Source organism: Nelumbo nucifera, chromosome 1 (assembly GCF_055504915.1).
Source record: "Nelumbo nucifera cultivar China Antique chromosome 1, China Antique-T2T, whole genome shotgun sequence".
Classification (NCBI taxonomy): domain Eukaryota; kingdom Viridiplantae; phylum Streptophyta; class Magnoliopsida; order Proteales; family Nelumbonaceae; genus Nelumbo; species Nelumbo nucifera.
In genome coordinates this window covers 177,782,495-177,799,428 of record NC_142649.1, presented here as the reverse complement: position 1 = coordinate 177,799,428, position 16,934 = coordinate 177,782,495, and the positions used below count along the sequence as shown (strand labels likewise).

Here is a 16,934-nt window from a genome sequence, read left to right as displayed (position 1 = left end):
AAGCTCTCTACTATCATTGTGTTCTAACTTAGCCATTGGAGTATCCATGCCAAGTGAGCCACCCCAGGATCTCTGACTCATCTCTTTCAGGAACCCGTTCTCATCGTTGCTGGAAGCCTAGCCATATCCAACAGGGAATAGCCGGATTACGCCACATCAATTCTCATCTCGACCCCAAGCTGAGCTGAGTTCTCAGAATCCTCCCCAACACAACATGCCCACTCTTTTCATTGATGGTTCTTTTAACCCAGTTTCTGGTAATGCAAGACGAAGGTTCATCATCTAGTACAACAGTGAGCAGATCATCATTGCAGAAGGATCACCTTGTTGGACAATCAACAGCTATAATGCCGAAGTTTGCCCTTCTAAAAGGATTGAAAGAAGCACTAGCAAAGGACAATGAAGCATATCCCCTTTGTCATCATATTATATATCAGTTGACACATGCATCACATAGGGATCGCTTGGGCCCAAAAGAATTGATTGATGGGGTATTTTTCTAGCTTGACAGAGATCGCTTGGGGTTCACTTGGGCCCAATTTCGTTTCTTTAGGCCCCATTGGACTATATTATAAAAGTTTAATTCCTATTTGTTTTTTCTATTTTTTACAACACATCCTCGTATTCCACACGGGGCACACAACCATAGGTACCCATTTTGAGTGTACCAATGTGGGTAACATGTTCTAACAAAATAATAATAATAATAATATTATTATTATTGTTATTATTATTATTATAATAAAACAATACTATTTTCCAATGTTCAATTATTCAATTTAATAGTTGGTTATTAATAATTATTATTTATTTTTTACAAATAATTACAATTAATCAATTAATTATTGAATGCTTAATTCATTAAATATTATTTAATTATCTGTAATTTGTTTCTCAATTCCACTATTTATTAATCATCTTATACTCATCTAATTAATTGTTAATTTGTTTATTGAATAGTTAAATAAACTTTCTCAAATTCAAGCATTTAAAAATCAAAACAATATTTTCTACATTTAGAAATAGTTAAATAAACTTTCTCACTTCATGTTAAAAACAAATTTTGTTCAAACCAGTAATAGGAGAGAGGAAATAATTTCTAAGAAGTGAATAATGTAGTTTGGTTCAATTTCATGAGAAGCAGAGACCTTATAATAGAAATAGAGGAATTTTAGGAAATGCATTTGATTCAAAAAAAATGGTCAATATATTCTCATTATCACTTTTGGAGAAAATCAATCTATGTTGTTGGAAAGACATGATATCAAAAGAGCTTTGATCATTTGACATTGTTTTACAAAATTCGAACATATATGAAAATTTTTTTATAAAAATAATTGGTAGGTCTCACATAAGAAATTTGAATATAATCCCACACGAAGATTGAAGTCTATTATCTAATGTTTTTCCATATTAGTGAATAGGCATTTCCAAAATATGTGGGACATATAACTACATCTCTTCCAGATTTGAACATATATTAAAATTTTGGTGGATCCTTCATGGAGATGAAGACCTATTATCCAAAGTATGTCTTTTTTTCAAAAAAAAAAAAAAAGTTTATCTTTATTAGCATGAATAGGTATTTTCAAAATATGTAGGACAGGTCCTGGTATTTCCGCCAAATTTTAACATATATGAGAAGTTTGAACATATTTCTGTGGCACTAAAACCCACATCTGAAATGAAATCTATACTATATTTTAAGATTTTAGGTTGAAAACTCTGGAGTTGTGCAATAACTAGATTTCCCATTTTGTCCTTTTTTTTTCGAGCTGGGAATTTTTCTTGAGAGGGTTAAAACCTAAAGTGGAGGGGGAAGGGGGAGAATATGTAAGTGGGGATTTATGGGCCCTAAAGCTCAGTTTGGAAGGAGTATAAATGCAAATATATAGAGTGCAAAACCTTATATTTTGTATTATTTTGTATATAGTTGCACTCCTTCGAAAGCCTAAAGGGCCATCCCCCTGGTCTCCCGTGGCTCCACCATTTTTACAACCATACCCATATTTCTCAGAGGTACCTTTCGGGTCACCCATGTGGAGTACAAGTTCCAATAACTTGTTAATAATAATAATAATAATAATTCTTTTTGGATATGGTTAATATAAAATGAAAATGAAATTATTATTAAAATATAATAAAAGGTTAAAATGTAAAAGATATTTTTAATTTTAATTATTTTCAATCATTTCTTATATTTTAATTCATTTCATGAAATTTCTATTTATATATTATTTTATTTTTTTAATAATTGATTGTTTACTAATTATTTATTATTTTAATAATTAATATTTCAAAATATTTATTACCCTATTAAAAATTTTATCGACGGATATGGGTGGTTGGTGGATGGATTGGTATTCAATAACCTGCACCAATCCGACCCAATCCATCCATTTTTCCACTCCTAAATGGTTTTTTTCGTCACCTTTTCCGTCTTTTAAATTGCCATCATCTACACCATCCAATCTACAAGCCCTCTATAGGATTGTTTCTGATCGCATTGACACGAAATATGATGATGTAGGTTGGGCTAAGCAAATGCAAGCCCAATAGCAACTGTAGAAACGCATACTAAGGTCCATTAATCAAATATATATCAAGCTGAACCCAACCCAGCGTGTTAATTAATTGCTAAAAATTAGGGTTATTCACATTCGATTAACTGAACCGTGGGTTTTTTTTTAACCGAATTGATCTGATTAGTTTTTTAAAAATCTAAACCGAAATTGAATCAATTTCGATTTTTCATTTTTTTATGTACTCAAAATTAAAAAAGAAAAAAGACAGAAAAACCTTCCCTCTTGTATCCCTAGTTTAACAAACATTCATTCATTCTAAAAATACAAAAAAAAATAAAATAAAAAATAAAAGAAATACTTGAACAAATACAACAGAGGGGTGAGGCGAAGTGGTGGCCGATGATTTGCTGGTGTCGAACTGGTTGGTGGTTATTGTCGCCTAAAGTGAGAGCATGAGAGGTGGCAGAGCTGCGGAGATGAGAGATGAGAGAGAGAGAGAGTGAGAGAGAGAGAGATAGTCAAAGAGAGAGACAAAGCTTGAGAGGTGGCGTGGCGGTCCTAGCAGAGCCGAGGTAGTGACCGACATCTTGGTTGTTGTAGCTGGGGCTGGCTAAGGCTAATAGCTTTGGCTTGGTGCTTGCCAGCGAGGCAACGATCGGTGTTTGTTGCTTGGTTGTTGGCATGCGAAGACAGAGATGACAGGCGAGAGAGAGACAAAGAGACATAAAGCAAGGGGAAAACTGGCCTCTGGGGGAGAAGTTGTCGGTCGGAGGACAACTGACGCCAGAGGAAAGCAAGGGGAAGTTCGGTTAACCATTGGGGATTGGGGAAGACGAAGAGACAAGAGAGACTGAGAGAGTGAGAGAGGGTATTAGTCTATTAGGTTTAGGTTTCGAAGAAGGGGAAAGGGGGAAAAGGCGGACGGTCGGTTCGATTAACCGCTGGTTTTTTAAAAGGTTAACCGAAACAACATCAGAACTTTCGGTTTTTTAAGAATATCAAACCAAATGTGTGTGTGTGTGTGTGTGTGTGTGTGTATATATATATATGTATGTATGTAGGTATGTATGTATGTATATGCTGGTCCATTCAATTAACCACTGATTTTTTATATTTTTTATTATATATGATATAATATTTGTATGCTTATTATATATAATACTACACAAATTGAAAAAAAAAAACCCATGGTTAACCAAACCGATCGATTGATCGGTTAATTGATTGGCTTCGATTTTCATAATATATTATATTATAATAAACATAAAATATTATATATCATATATAATAAATAGTATATTATATTTTATATATAATATATATAATAAATAATATATTATATACAATATATAAAATATATTATTTATTGTATATGATATAATATTTTATATTTATTATATATAATACTATGAAAATTAAAAAAACCGGTGATTAACCAAACCGATTGACCAGTTAATTGATCAACTTCAATTTGATTTCGGTTACTGATTTTTAAAAAACTGATACAATTGGTTCTGTTTGAAAAAAGGCCTACGGTTTAATTAATCGAACCATGAGCACCCCTAATTACATGCTTACTTATCAACACATGGAAGACTGTAAGTATGCTTTGGCGTTGGATTGATTTGCAAAGGCTTAGACCCAATCAAGTTGGGGCCCAAAACCAACCTGTGGTTGTAAGAATTAAGAAGCTAAAGTAACCTGACCTAAAACTCAGCTATTGCTGTCAATGGATCAGGTTCTCACAGACCCAACTGATCTATTGGCATTTTTTATGGTGAGCACAGACACTTAACTGTAGTCCTAAAATCACATTATTTTGCATGGTTTTTAAAACTGATCCGGTGGTCGAATCGGTCAGGGGTCCAGTTACCGGTTCGAATGGTCCGATCATTCGATTTAAACGATCGACCCATTCTAACAAAAAAAAAATTGAAAAATGGTCAAAACTGTTCGAACGGTTCGAATGGTTAATTAGTCGATTCAGCAGTTTGCTAACCAAAATCAATGGTTTTGGAGAAAAAAAGCGATTTTGGGGAAAAATGGAACCGATGACCGGTTCCCAATTTTTCCGATCCAACCGTCCAGTGCAGTCCAGTTTTGAAAACCATATTATTTTAGCTTTTTTTTTACTTGCTTGGGAATGCCTAACTTGCGCTCAAACTAGATCAAGAAGTGGTGGTTTATTTTGGTTCCTTTCTGTTAAAATTTGTAGTATAAACAGAGGTATTGATGTCCATAATCACTGCACACCAATAGGTTAGTCAGTGAGTTGTTCATTCACAAAATGTCACCTTGTTGTAGCAGTTAAATTCTATGCTTTAGGTGGCATTCAGTAGCATTAAACTGGCCTTTGAACCCTAATGGGCTGTTCTCCGATGTGAATAATTTTTCTTGTTATGAATTCCAAGAAAGAAAACGAAGCCAACTGGTTTAAAAACAAGTTTGTTCTAAACCCAGAAAAAAAAAAAAAAAAAAAAAAAAGAACATGTATTCGTTTGGTTATTTAATATCATATCCCATAAATCATTTTCCTAATGTACAATTTCAAAAATAAATGAAAACAAAATCATTACACCCCCTAAAATCTTTTTGAGATGTTAGGTGGTTGTTTGGTTAAGCATCCAAACGTACCTTTGAATTTTGAAAATTCCTCTAAAATTCACAAATGTTTGACTCACCTCGAAATAAATTCAGCACTAAACTAAATTAAGAGATTAATTGGACAATATTGTCTTCCAACAAGGAAATTCTCAATAGGTATTCTGATCGAGTTCCAATTTATTACACAAACTTTAAAATGCGATACCAGAATTTTCATTTTGTTACAATTTATTACCTTGCGTTAATTACTTAAGTTACAAGAAGACGACTTGTTGTCGTCGCTGGAACATTGTTGCGTCCCCTATTTTATTCCGTCGTTGCTGGAGAAGACTTGTTGCCGGCGCCGGAAGAGACAAATAGGGTATTTTTTTTTGCTATTGTTTTCTATCATGTTCTTTCTCCAGCCAACGGAGGCCGAAGTTGGAACGTCGGAACGCCGTGAAGAACATCGACTACGATATCTTCTCCCCTTCGTCTTCGTCACCACCTAGTCATCTCTCCCCTTCTCTCCGCTGCTACTCGCTCCCTCAAAATCTTTTCTATCACCAACAAGACTAGCTTCCGAATCGAAGGCACCGATGAGCTCAACCAAATTTGCCCTAAGAGAATCCCAGATGAAAGAAAATATTTGCGTTTTCCGGAGGCCGATAACCGGAGGTTGCCGAATGTGCTTGCAGCGAGAAGTTTCGGACCATCTTCGCAAGGCCGGTTACGACTGTGCCATATGCAAGTCCAAGTGGAGGAGCTCTCCAGACATCCCATCAGGTATGCATGATTCCAACTTCCGTCTCAAAAATTATGGAACTTGATGATTTTAAGCAGAGTTTGATCAATTGAAGAACTGTGGTTCACTCTATTTTCACCTGGTTGCAGGAGAACACACCTACTTGGATGTGCTGGAGAAAAGTCCTAAGAAGGGGGAGGTGAGAGTGGTGATTGAATTGAATTTCCGGGCTGAGTTCGAGGTGGCAAGAGCAAAGGATGAATACAACTGGTTAATCAACCGGCTTCCCGAAGTTTTCGTTGGAAAGGCTGAAAGGCTAAGAACCCTAATCAAGATCTTGTGTTCTGCTGCTAAGGAAAGGAATGCATGAAAGAAAACAAGATGCACATGACCCCTTGGAGGAAGCACAAGTGCATGCAAGCCAAGTGATTCGGGCCGTGCGAACGAACCACGCCGGCTCCATTGTTTCCGGTGGGATCTTCTGACCGGACGGCAAAGCCAAGAGTGTCGATGCTAAGGTTCGACTTGCTAGAGAAATTGCCAAACCTACACTGTACAGCGGTTGAAGTTGTGTGATTCAGAGATCAAAACTCAGTTGTGTTTCCTTTCTTACTTGTATCACTTTGAAGCTTACAGTATATTCTCCTCTGTAAATTTCGGAGAGAATAAAAATACAAATATGTATAGAAGGATAAATGAATTAATCACAGAAACAAGTTTTGTTTATTTGTCGCCTTTTTTTTTCTTTGTTGTAATACTTGAGTTTTGTTGTTTGAGATTGGTGTTATAATCAAACGCAGATGATTTCGGAGGAAAGAGACCTGTGACATCTGTTTACTTCGAAACATTTAATGGTGGTTTTGATCTTTTAGCATATTCTTCTAGTTAAATGTTGTAAATTTATTAGTTGCAGCAGTGAAGCTGCGGGAATTTTCAGAACTTGGCCACTTTATTAACTTGTGTTAAAATTTTAAGATGATTAATAATGAGGGCGGATTGGGCCCTGCAATGATATTATGATATTCTCACACCCGGAATCATTTAGGTAACAATTTGCTTTAGCCAAGTTGATGGTGTCTCACCTAGCGATCTGGTCCAGGTGCGAACTGGTGGCCCGGACCAGGCGCCGACCTAGCGGCCTGGCCCAGGTGTCGACCTGGCGGCTTAGCACGAGCGCGACATGGCGGTCTGGCACGAGCGCCGACCTGGTGGCCTACGAGATGTGCTCGCCAACAAATTCGGCATGCATATCCTAACACTCCTACGATCCTTGGAAGTTGGCCCACGTGTCGAATGATCTGGAGGGTGGTCAACGTGCATGGCGGTTGCCTCAGGGAATCTCGAACCACTTAGACGACTTCTCAGAAATCTCGGATGCGGTGCGTGAAGCCCACACCAAACAATGCCTATATAAAGGCACCAACCCCAATGGCATAGGGGGGACAAATAAGCATATTCTTGCTCTCATACTTTGTAATTTTTAGCTCGCAGTCTACCATGAGAGTACTGACTTGAGCATCGGAGCAACATTGCCGGTTACCCACCCAAGGTCCTCTGACATTGATTCCTTGCATGTCTCTAAAGAACTACGAAGCTCAACAATCAATCCAGCTCGCCACCAGGCAGCTCGACCCTCTGGTCAGCTCGGCAACTAATAGGCAGCTCGGCCCTCTAGTTAGCTCGTCACCTAACCTGCCTAGCTCGGCCCATTCACCTCGTCACCTAACCTGCCCAGGTCGGCCCAGTTAACTCGGTACCTAATCTACCCCCAACTCAGCCTGGTCATCTCGGCATACAGGTCCTCATCCAGCAAAAGTTCACTTCGGCCTCTGAGTCATCGACCACTTGGAAGCAGACCAAATGATGAGGTACTTAGCATAAAAAATTGATACATCACCAAAAATTGATTCATCAATTGGTGTCGTCTATGGGAAACGCTACAAAAAGCTAAGTTCTCATCCTCCGAAAGGCTAAGTCCTCTTCTTCCAGAAAGCCAAGTTCTCACCTTTTAGAAACTAAAATCTCTCACTTTCTAGTTTCCATTTTTTATGAACTCAAAGACTATGCAGGAAGTTGATGGCCAACAGACTAAGCAGCTCTACCAACTTTATTTTAACTCGGATAAAGCCTCATCATTCCTCTTCGGGAGGTACTCTCTACAAAGATGAGCTCTGCATGGCTTCCGTGGGAGTAGGCGGCCAACAAACTGCATGGACACCCCTACCATTCGAGCCTTCCAAGGCTCTCGTGCGAGCTAGTGACCTAAATTCAGTAGTGTTGCGCCCGTAGGTCGAGCTCCTAGTAGCTTCTTGTATGAGTGGGTAACCGACGTCACTAATGAGGCTGATGCAATGCAGCCGTAGCTCTAAGGCGTCGAGCTGATAAAAGACCTCGGCACCACATAAGACCCAATCGCCTCTTCGGCATGGGCAAAATCAAAGATCAAGGAGAGTGAACTACGAGTCGCTCCCAAAGCCTAAGGGCTAAAGTGCCAAACTGGCAAAGACTTCGGCGCCACATAAGACCCAGTCGCCTCTTCAGCATGGACAAAATCAAGGGTAAGGAGAGTGGACTGCAAGTCGCTCCCAGAGCCTAAGGAATTGAATCAACACTTACGAGCTCACTGAATTAGTCATTTCATGCCAAAAGGAGCAATCTATTCCCTTCGCCGAGATACTTTCAGCTCGGGAGTGGGGGAAAAATGATGAGGGCGGATTTGGCCCTCCAATGATATTGTGACACATGGAACTTTGAAACAACTAGGTGACACCTAGAACCACTTAAGCAACAACTTGCCTTAGCCAAGTTGATGGTGTCCCACCTAGCGGCCTAGCCTAGGCGCGAACTGGCGGCCTGGCCCAGGCGCCGACCTGGCGGCCTGCACTAAGCACGAATTGGCAGCCTGGACCAGGAGCGAACTAGCGGCCTGGCCCAGGTGCGAACTGGCGGCCTTGCCCAAGCGTGAACTGGCAGCCTGGCCCATGCGCGACCTGGCGGCCTGGCACGAGCGCCGACCTAGTGTTCTGGCCTAGGTGCGAACTAGCGGCCTGGCTTGGGTGCCGACCTAGTGGCCTGGCCTAGGCGCGACCTGGCAGCCTGGCCTAGGTGTGAACTGGTGGCCTGGCACATGTGCCGACCTGGCGACCTGCGAGACGTGCTCGTCGACAAATTTGGCATGCATATCCTAACACTCTTACGATCCTTGGAAGTTGGTCCACGTGCCGAACGATCTGGAGGTTGGTCAACATGCATGGCGGATGCCTGAGGGAATCTCGGACCACTTAAACAACTTCTCGGAAATCTCGGATGCGGTGCGTGAAAACCACACCAAACAATGTCTATATAAAGGCACCAACCCCAATGGCATAGGGGGGGGCAAGTAAGCATATTGTAGCTCTCATACTTTGTGATTTTTAGCTCACAGTCTACTATGAGAGTACCGACTTAAGCATCGGAGCGACCTTGCCGGGTTAGCCACCCTGGGTCCTCTGACATTGATTCCTTGTAGGTCTCTAAAGAACTACGAAGCTCAACAATCAATCCAGCTCGCCACCAGGCAGCTCAACCCTTTGGTCTGCTCGGCAACTAATAGGTAGCTCGGCCCTTTGGTCAGCTCGACAACTAATAGGTAGCTCGGCACTCTAGTCAGCTCGGTAACTAATAGGCAGCTCAGCCCTCTGGTCAGCTCATCACCTAACCTGCCAAGCTCGGCCCAGTCACCTCGTCACCTAACCTGCCTAGCTCGGCCCAGTCACCTCGTCACCTAACCTGCCTAGCTCGGCCCAGTCAGTTCGGCACCTAACTTGCCCAGCTCGGCCCAGTTGACTCGGCACCTAATCTACCCTCAGCTCGGCCTGGTCATCTCGTTATCCAAGTCCTCATCCAGCAAAAGTTCACTTCGACCCTTGAGTCATCGGCCACTTGGAAGAAAACCAAATGACGAGGTACTTGGCACAAAAAATTGATACATCACCAAAAATTGATTCATCAATTGGCATCGTCTGTGGGAAACGCTACAAAAAGTTAAGTTCTCATCCTTCGAAAGGCTAAGTCCTCTTCTTCCAGAAAGCCAAGTTCTCACCTTTTAGAAACTAAAATCTCTCAGTTTCTAGTTTCCATTTTCTATGAACTCAAAGACTATGCAGGAAGTTGATGGCCAACAGACTAAGTAGCTCTACCAACTTTATTTCAACTCAGATAAAGCCTCATCAGTCCTCTTCGTGAGGTACCCTCTACAAAGATGAGCCCTTTGTGGCTTCCGCGGGAGTAGGCAGCCAACAGACTGCATGAACGCCCCTACCGGCTGAGCCTTCCAAGGCTCCCGTGCGAGCTGGTGACCTAAAGTCAGTAGTGCTATGCCCATAGGTCGAGCTCCTAGTAGCTTCTTGTAGGAGTGGGTAACCGACGTCACTAACGAGGCTGATGCAACGAAGCCGTACTCTAAGGTGTCGAGCTAGTAAAAGACATAGGCATCACATAAGACCCAATCACCTCTTCGGCATGGGAAAAATCAAGGGTAAGGAGAGTGGACTACAAGTCGCTCCCAGAGATTAAGGAATTGAATCGACGCTTACGAGCTCACCAAATTAGTCATTTCAGGCCAAAAGGAGCAATCTACTCCCTTCGCCGAGATACTTTCAGCTCGAGAGTGGGGGGCAAATGATGAGGGTGGATTTGGCCCTCCAATGATATTGTGACACATGGTACTTCGGAACAACAAGGTGACACCCGGAACCACTTAAGCAACAACTTGCCTTAGCCAAGTTGATGGTGTCCCACCTGGCGGCCCGGCCCAGGCGCCGACCTGCCGACCTGGCGGCCTGGCACGGGCGCCGATCTGGTGGCCTGGCCCAGGCGCGAACTAGCGGCCTGGCATAGGTGCCGACCTGGCGTCCTGGCCTAGGCGCGACTTGGTAGCCTGGCCCAGGCGCAAACTAGTGGACTGGCACAAGCGCCAACCTGGCGACCTGCGAGACGTGCTCGCTGACAAATTCCGCATGCATATCCTAACACTCCTATGATCCTTGGAAGTTGGCCCACATGCCGAACGATCCGGAGGGTGGTCAACATGCATGGTGGTTGCCTCAGGGAATTTCAGACCACTTAGACGACTTCTCGGAAATCTCGAATGCGGTGCGTGAAGCCCATGCCAAACAATGCCTATACAAAGGCACCAACCCCAATGGCATAGGGGGCAAGTAAGCATATTATAGCTTTCATACTTTGTGATTTTTAGCTCGTAGTCTACTATGAGAGTATTGACTTAAGCATCAGAGCGACCTCACCGGGTTAGCCACCCTGGGTCCTCTGACATTGATTCCTTGTAGGTCTCTAAAGAACGACGAAGCTCAACGATCAATCTAGCTCGCCACCAGGCAGCTCGGCCCTCTGGTCAGCTCAGCAACTAATAGGTAGCTCGACCCTTTGGTCAGCTCGGCAACTAATAGGTAGCTCGGCACTCTGGTCAGCTCAGCAACTAATAGGCAGCTCGACCCTCTGGTCAACTCGACACATAATAGGCAGCTCGGCACTCTGGTAAGCTCGTCACCTAACTTGCCTAGCTCGGCTGAGTCAGTTCGGCACCTAACCTGCCCAGCTTGACCCAATTAACTCGGCACCTAATCTGCCCCCAGCTCGGCCTGGTCAGCTCGGCATCCAAGTCCTCATCCAACAAAAGTTCACTTCGGCCTCTGAGTCATCGGCCACTTGGAAGCAGACCAAATGACGAGGTACTTAGCACAAAAAATTGATTCATCAATTACAGATGAAGATGCGAAGTAGTCGGCGGAAGATCAAGGGTTTCCTTCGGTTTGGTAGTTTGTCGACTTAGTTCTTAGATAAGTTTAGAGTTAGTAATGGAGCTGCGAAGCGACCTACAGGGGATCGTTCTGCACCCCCTTCTCTGTTCAGTGAAGAGGAAGGCGAATAGGGTAAGAAGAAAGGAGAAGGGTAAAATGGTCCAAATATTATCACTAAGGTTATTTTTTGTATTATGAAATTATTTAAACTGCACCTGATCTCACATTATGGTCTTAGCTGATGGTGAGTTAACACCGGGTATTAAATCGTTGCAAAATGAAAGTTTGGGTACTAGATTGTCACGTTTTAAAGTTCGGTTACTAAATTGGCACTCGACCTAAAGTACAGGGTACCTATCGGGAATTTTCCCTAATTATTAAAAACACAAAAATAATTATAATAGATTTAATAATATTCATATTATTAATAGTTTTATACTTTTACAAAATTCATCACGGAATTATGTACTAACAATATATATTATGATTTTTCAGATTATTCAAATAATATAAATTTAACATTAAAAAATAAAATATTATTTCAATAATTCAAAAACTAAATATCTTAAATTCAAATAATGAGTATTTTTAAATATTTTATATATTATTTAAATATTTAAATAACGAAATATTTAAAATAACTATACTTTAAACAGTTAAATAACGAAATTATGAAATAAAATAAAAAAATCATAACATAATATTCAATTTAATAATAATTTAATATTTTTACAAAATTAATAATGAAATTATGTAATAGTAGTATAAACTTTAAAATATTTATTAAAATCACAAAAAATAATTAAAACAGATTTAATAATATTCATATTATTAATGGTTTTATATTTTTACAAAATTCATCACGAGATTATGTACTAACAATATAAATTATGATTTTTCAGATTATTCAAATTAAATGTTATTCAAATAACAGAAATTTAACATTAAAAAATAAAATATTATTTAAATATTTCAATAACTTAACATCTTAAACTCAAATAATGAGTATTTTTAAATATTTTATACACTATTAAAATATTAATAACTAAATATTTTAAATAATGAAATATTTAACATAACTATATTTTAAATAGTTAAAGTAATGAAATTATGCAATAAATTAAAAATTTTAAAATAAAAAGATCATAACATAATATTTAATTTAATAATAATTTAAATTTTTACAAAATTAATAATGAAATTATGTAATAATAGAATAAATTATAATCTTATAGATTATTAAATTCAATTAATAATTAGAATTATAAAATTTAAATAAGGATACATTTAAATAACTAAATAATATTTTCAATAACCAATTTCACTTATATCAATTAATATTTATAGAAAAATAATTTTCAAAAATAATATTCATTAATAATGATTTTAAAATCTTAATCTATATTTATTATATATTTAATATACTAAAATTAATATTTATTGTATTTTCAGAAATTATTTATAGTTAAGTCTATATTTGTTTTGTTATTTAAAAAAAAAAGTTTTTAATAGTTATTGGATATTAAACTACTGTTATTTAACTTTTTAAATTAAATTTATTATACTTATTGTATTTTTTGTATTTTTGTTGTACTTTATTCATTGACATTTATTAGAGATTAAACTATTATTTGAGATTACAATATTTATTGACTGGCTTAATATATTTTTTTAGTATTTTTAGTATTTTTGTGATTATTGTAATTATTTTATTTTTATTATCAATATATTTTCAATTATTGTGCATTTTTGCTATAAATTTTTAATAATTATTGGATATTAAACTACATTTATTTATTAGATATTAAAATATTAATTTAGATGAAATTAGGAGTGCTGATCACGGCCTGGTTTAGTTTGGTTGTAGGCTATTTGGCCAACCAAATTGACATGATTAGGTTGGGGTGCTGGTTACCCTAAATCTACTGACCATTAGTGAAAACCAACTAAATCGGGTTGTATTGGTTTGGGTTGATTTTCGGTTTGCTCAATTGGTTTAAAAGATTATATTGAAAACTTAATTTTAAATTTTAAAAATTACATTAATATTATTAAAATTAAATTTATAATATAAAATATTTGAGACTAAGAAATATGAGAATTTCCCCACTTTCCTGTATTAAAAATTATATTTAAAATATAAAAATATTAATATATATCTATGATTGGGTCATTCGATTTTGGTCAATTTACAAATGGCTACAGCAAAACTGATCCCAATTTCAACTGGAAATATTAGAAACTGAGCAATTCAGGTCGAGTTGGTCGGGTTGGTTGGTTTCATCCGTTCGATGAACTTGCTTAACTGAAATAGATTATTTTTATTTTTGTATTGTAAAAAGTTATTAAAAGTATTAAAAAATATAAATAATTAATCATTTTTTAAAAAGTTAGAAATATAAAACAATTGTATACTCTTATGTGTTTTATTGTTTAGCTTTCTTTAACAAATCTTGTGCAATGCACAAGTCCCCACTAGTTGTAATATGTAAGTATGGATTTGGGATTTTTGATGATTTAATTTAGGGAAATTGTCTAAAACTCACCATGAGTTTTCAACATTTCTCTTAAACTCACCACAACTTTTCAAAATGTCTAAAACTCACCATGCCACTAACTTGACGTTAAAGAGACTAACAAGTGTTAATATATTACCATTTTAATATTTAGACATGAAAAAAAGGAAAAAGTTCAAAAAATATTTTCAAATATAAAATAAATAGAAACATAGAAATTATAAAAAATATAAAAAATTATAGAAATTACAAACAAAATAAAAAATTATTTTCAAATTATAGAAACTATAGAAATTGAAAAATAATAAAAATTGTAGAAAAACACCAAAAATTATATAAAAATGCAAAAATTACAAATAAATAACAAAAAATACAGAAAAATTTATAGAATATAGAAAATAGAAAATGTAAAAAAACAAAAATTATAAAAAATATTGAAAATTATAACAAAACACAAAAAAAACAGAAAAAATAAGAAAATTGAAAACTGAAAAGACCATTTTTCCTCTAACTTGCCATTCATGGGTAATTTGGTCATGAAATTTGTTATTTATGCTGACATAGACACCTCTGTTAAGAAGCATTAACAGTGCACTAACAGAAGGTGAGTTTTGGAAAATAAAAACTTCCTGACATTGAATTTTAGACATTTTGAAAAAGTTGTGGTGAGTTTAAGGGAAAGGTTGAAAACTCATGGTGAGTTTTAGACAATTTTCCTTTAATTTAAAAATAATTAACCACATGTGTGAGAACTGAGAGGACGAGTATGTCTATATAAGCATCGTAGTGAGACTGTGAGAGGATCAATCACCTCCCCTCTTTCCAAGTAGCCATTTACAAACAATTGGTGTATAGTAGTCATTTACAAACATCCACTTATATAGAAGCAGGTGTACATATATAGAATGACATCAAATATCCTCCGCTTAAGTTTTAAGGATTTTTTTAGAGTATTCCATCAGCTGGCTTTCAGGTATCCATTTACAAATAATTGGTGTATCGTGCAAGAAGACAGGAACATGTTACTTAAGGCTTAGTTTGGAAAGAGTACAAATACAAATACATACAAAATACAAGGATTTGTAGTACAATTTCCAAACTGAGCCTAAAAAAAATAAAATTAATTGTACTCTCCCAAGCATGAAAAATAAAGAGAGAAATCTTCCAAACCAGCACTGGCACCTGATTTTATGGTAGGAACTAGGAAATGATAAGAACAAGGACTTTCTTAATACACTAAGTTTGATTAACAATATAATATTTGTTCGGTTCTAAAAACATAAAGAGAATATAGAGTATAATAACTAAATACAACGAGAGAGATCAGGGAGAAGTTATCTTACAATAATTACATCCTACTTCGCTGCACTATTGTTCTTTGGCACTCTTGGAAATGGCGGTGTAGGAAGCTCTACAAGAGTTGGGAGTTCTCTCTGATGGATGTGATTTTATCTTCTAATGGCCAAATTTCAGAGTTATTCTCTATTTTATCTTTCTGATTGGAAACCTCCTCTGTTGATTTTTTTTTTTTAATCTTACAATAAGAGAGATAAGCAAGGACTAAAGTATCGGTATCGGGTACCGCATCAAACAACTCAGATATAGATACGGATATGCTTTGGACTCCATTATATAAAGGCCTCCCTCCAGGGGCCCAAGCTACGCACGCAATTATTGCTTACTAGCTCTCTTGCTCTTTAATTACTCTCAGCTCGCACATACTGACTTAAGCATCGGAGCGACCTCGTCAGGTAAGCACCCCCCGGGTTCTCTGATTCTTTCTGTGCAGATCCTCTATGTCTGTCGTTCACTAGAAGCCGAATCACCTCCAGCTAGGAGCAACCAGATTGCGCAGCATCAGAAATGCATGGATACAGACAAAAAAATATGAAAATGCATGAATACGCTAAGAAAATACATATAAATTCCATAAATATAATAATATCATCAAATTTAATATCAAAATAGTATATAAATACATAGGAAATGTATATTTTAGTGATATATATGAAGAAATATATTATAATTAATACATCAGGATGCATAGATATCATATAATTTTATTTACAATGCATCAATCAAGAGTCCAAGGCACTAAACATATGCACCTATTATATTTTAATTATTATATAACTTATTTTTTAATTTTTTAACATTAACAAAAAGTCAACTAAATATTAAACTCTCAAATACAATTAAAATATTAATTAATAATTTATAAAAATATAATCTTAACTTAAAGTATATCAAATTTATTAAAATTTATAATATATATCATATAAAAATTCATAATTTTTAATTACTAAAACAATCATTCCTTTATTAATATTTTATTTATATTATTTTTCTAATATGAAAAATAATTTTTTGAAATAAATGTAGATTAATGGATTTGATAAATTCAATTTAATGTTATAGTCTTAAATATTTTATAAATGATATTTTTCTTTTTTATAAATAATAAATTTGTTGTTATTACTTATTAATATAAATTAAAATATTAATTAATAATTTGTAAAAATATATAATAATTTTAATATTCATATCATTTACAAATTTATAAATTTTAAGTATTAAAATAGTTGTCTTATTCTTAATATTTTATTTGTATAATTTTCTTGATATTAAAAATCATCTTTTTATATAAACATGGATTTGATAGATTATTTATTGTATTAGTTTATAAAATACTGTTTTTGAATATTATTCTTTTGAAAATTTAGTTAAAGTCTTTTTTTGGGTAGTAGAGATTGAAAAAGTCGCATAT

General features: G+C 36.4%; 1 pseudogene across 1 annotated transcript; it reads left to right on the top strand.

Moving 5' to 3' along the window:
• The first annotated feature begins 5,471 nt into the window (after positions 1–5,471).
• Positions 5,472–6,579, top strand: LOC104600379 (uncharacterized; annotated as a pseudogene). The gene is made up of 2 exons (XR_016085560.1): positions 5,472–5,894; positions 6,003–6,579. The product of XR_016085560.1 is annotated as an uncharacterized LOC104600379 (transcript).
• Positions 6,580–16,934: the final 10,355 nt, after the last annotated feature.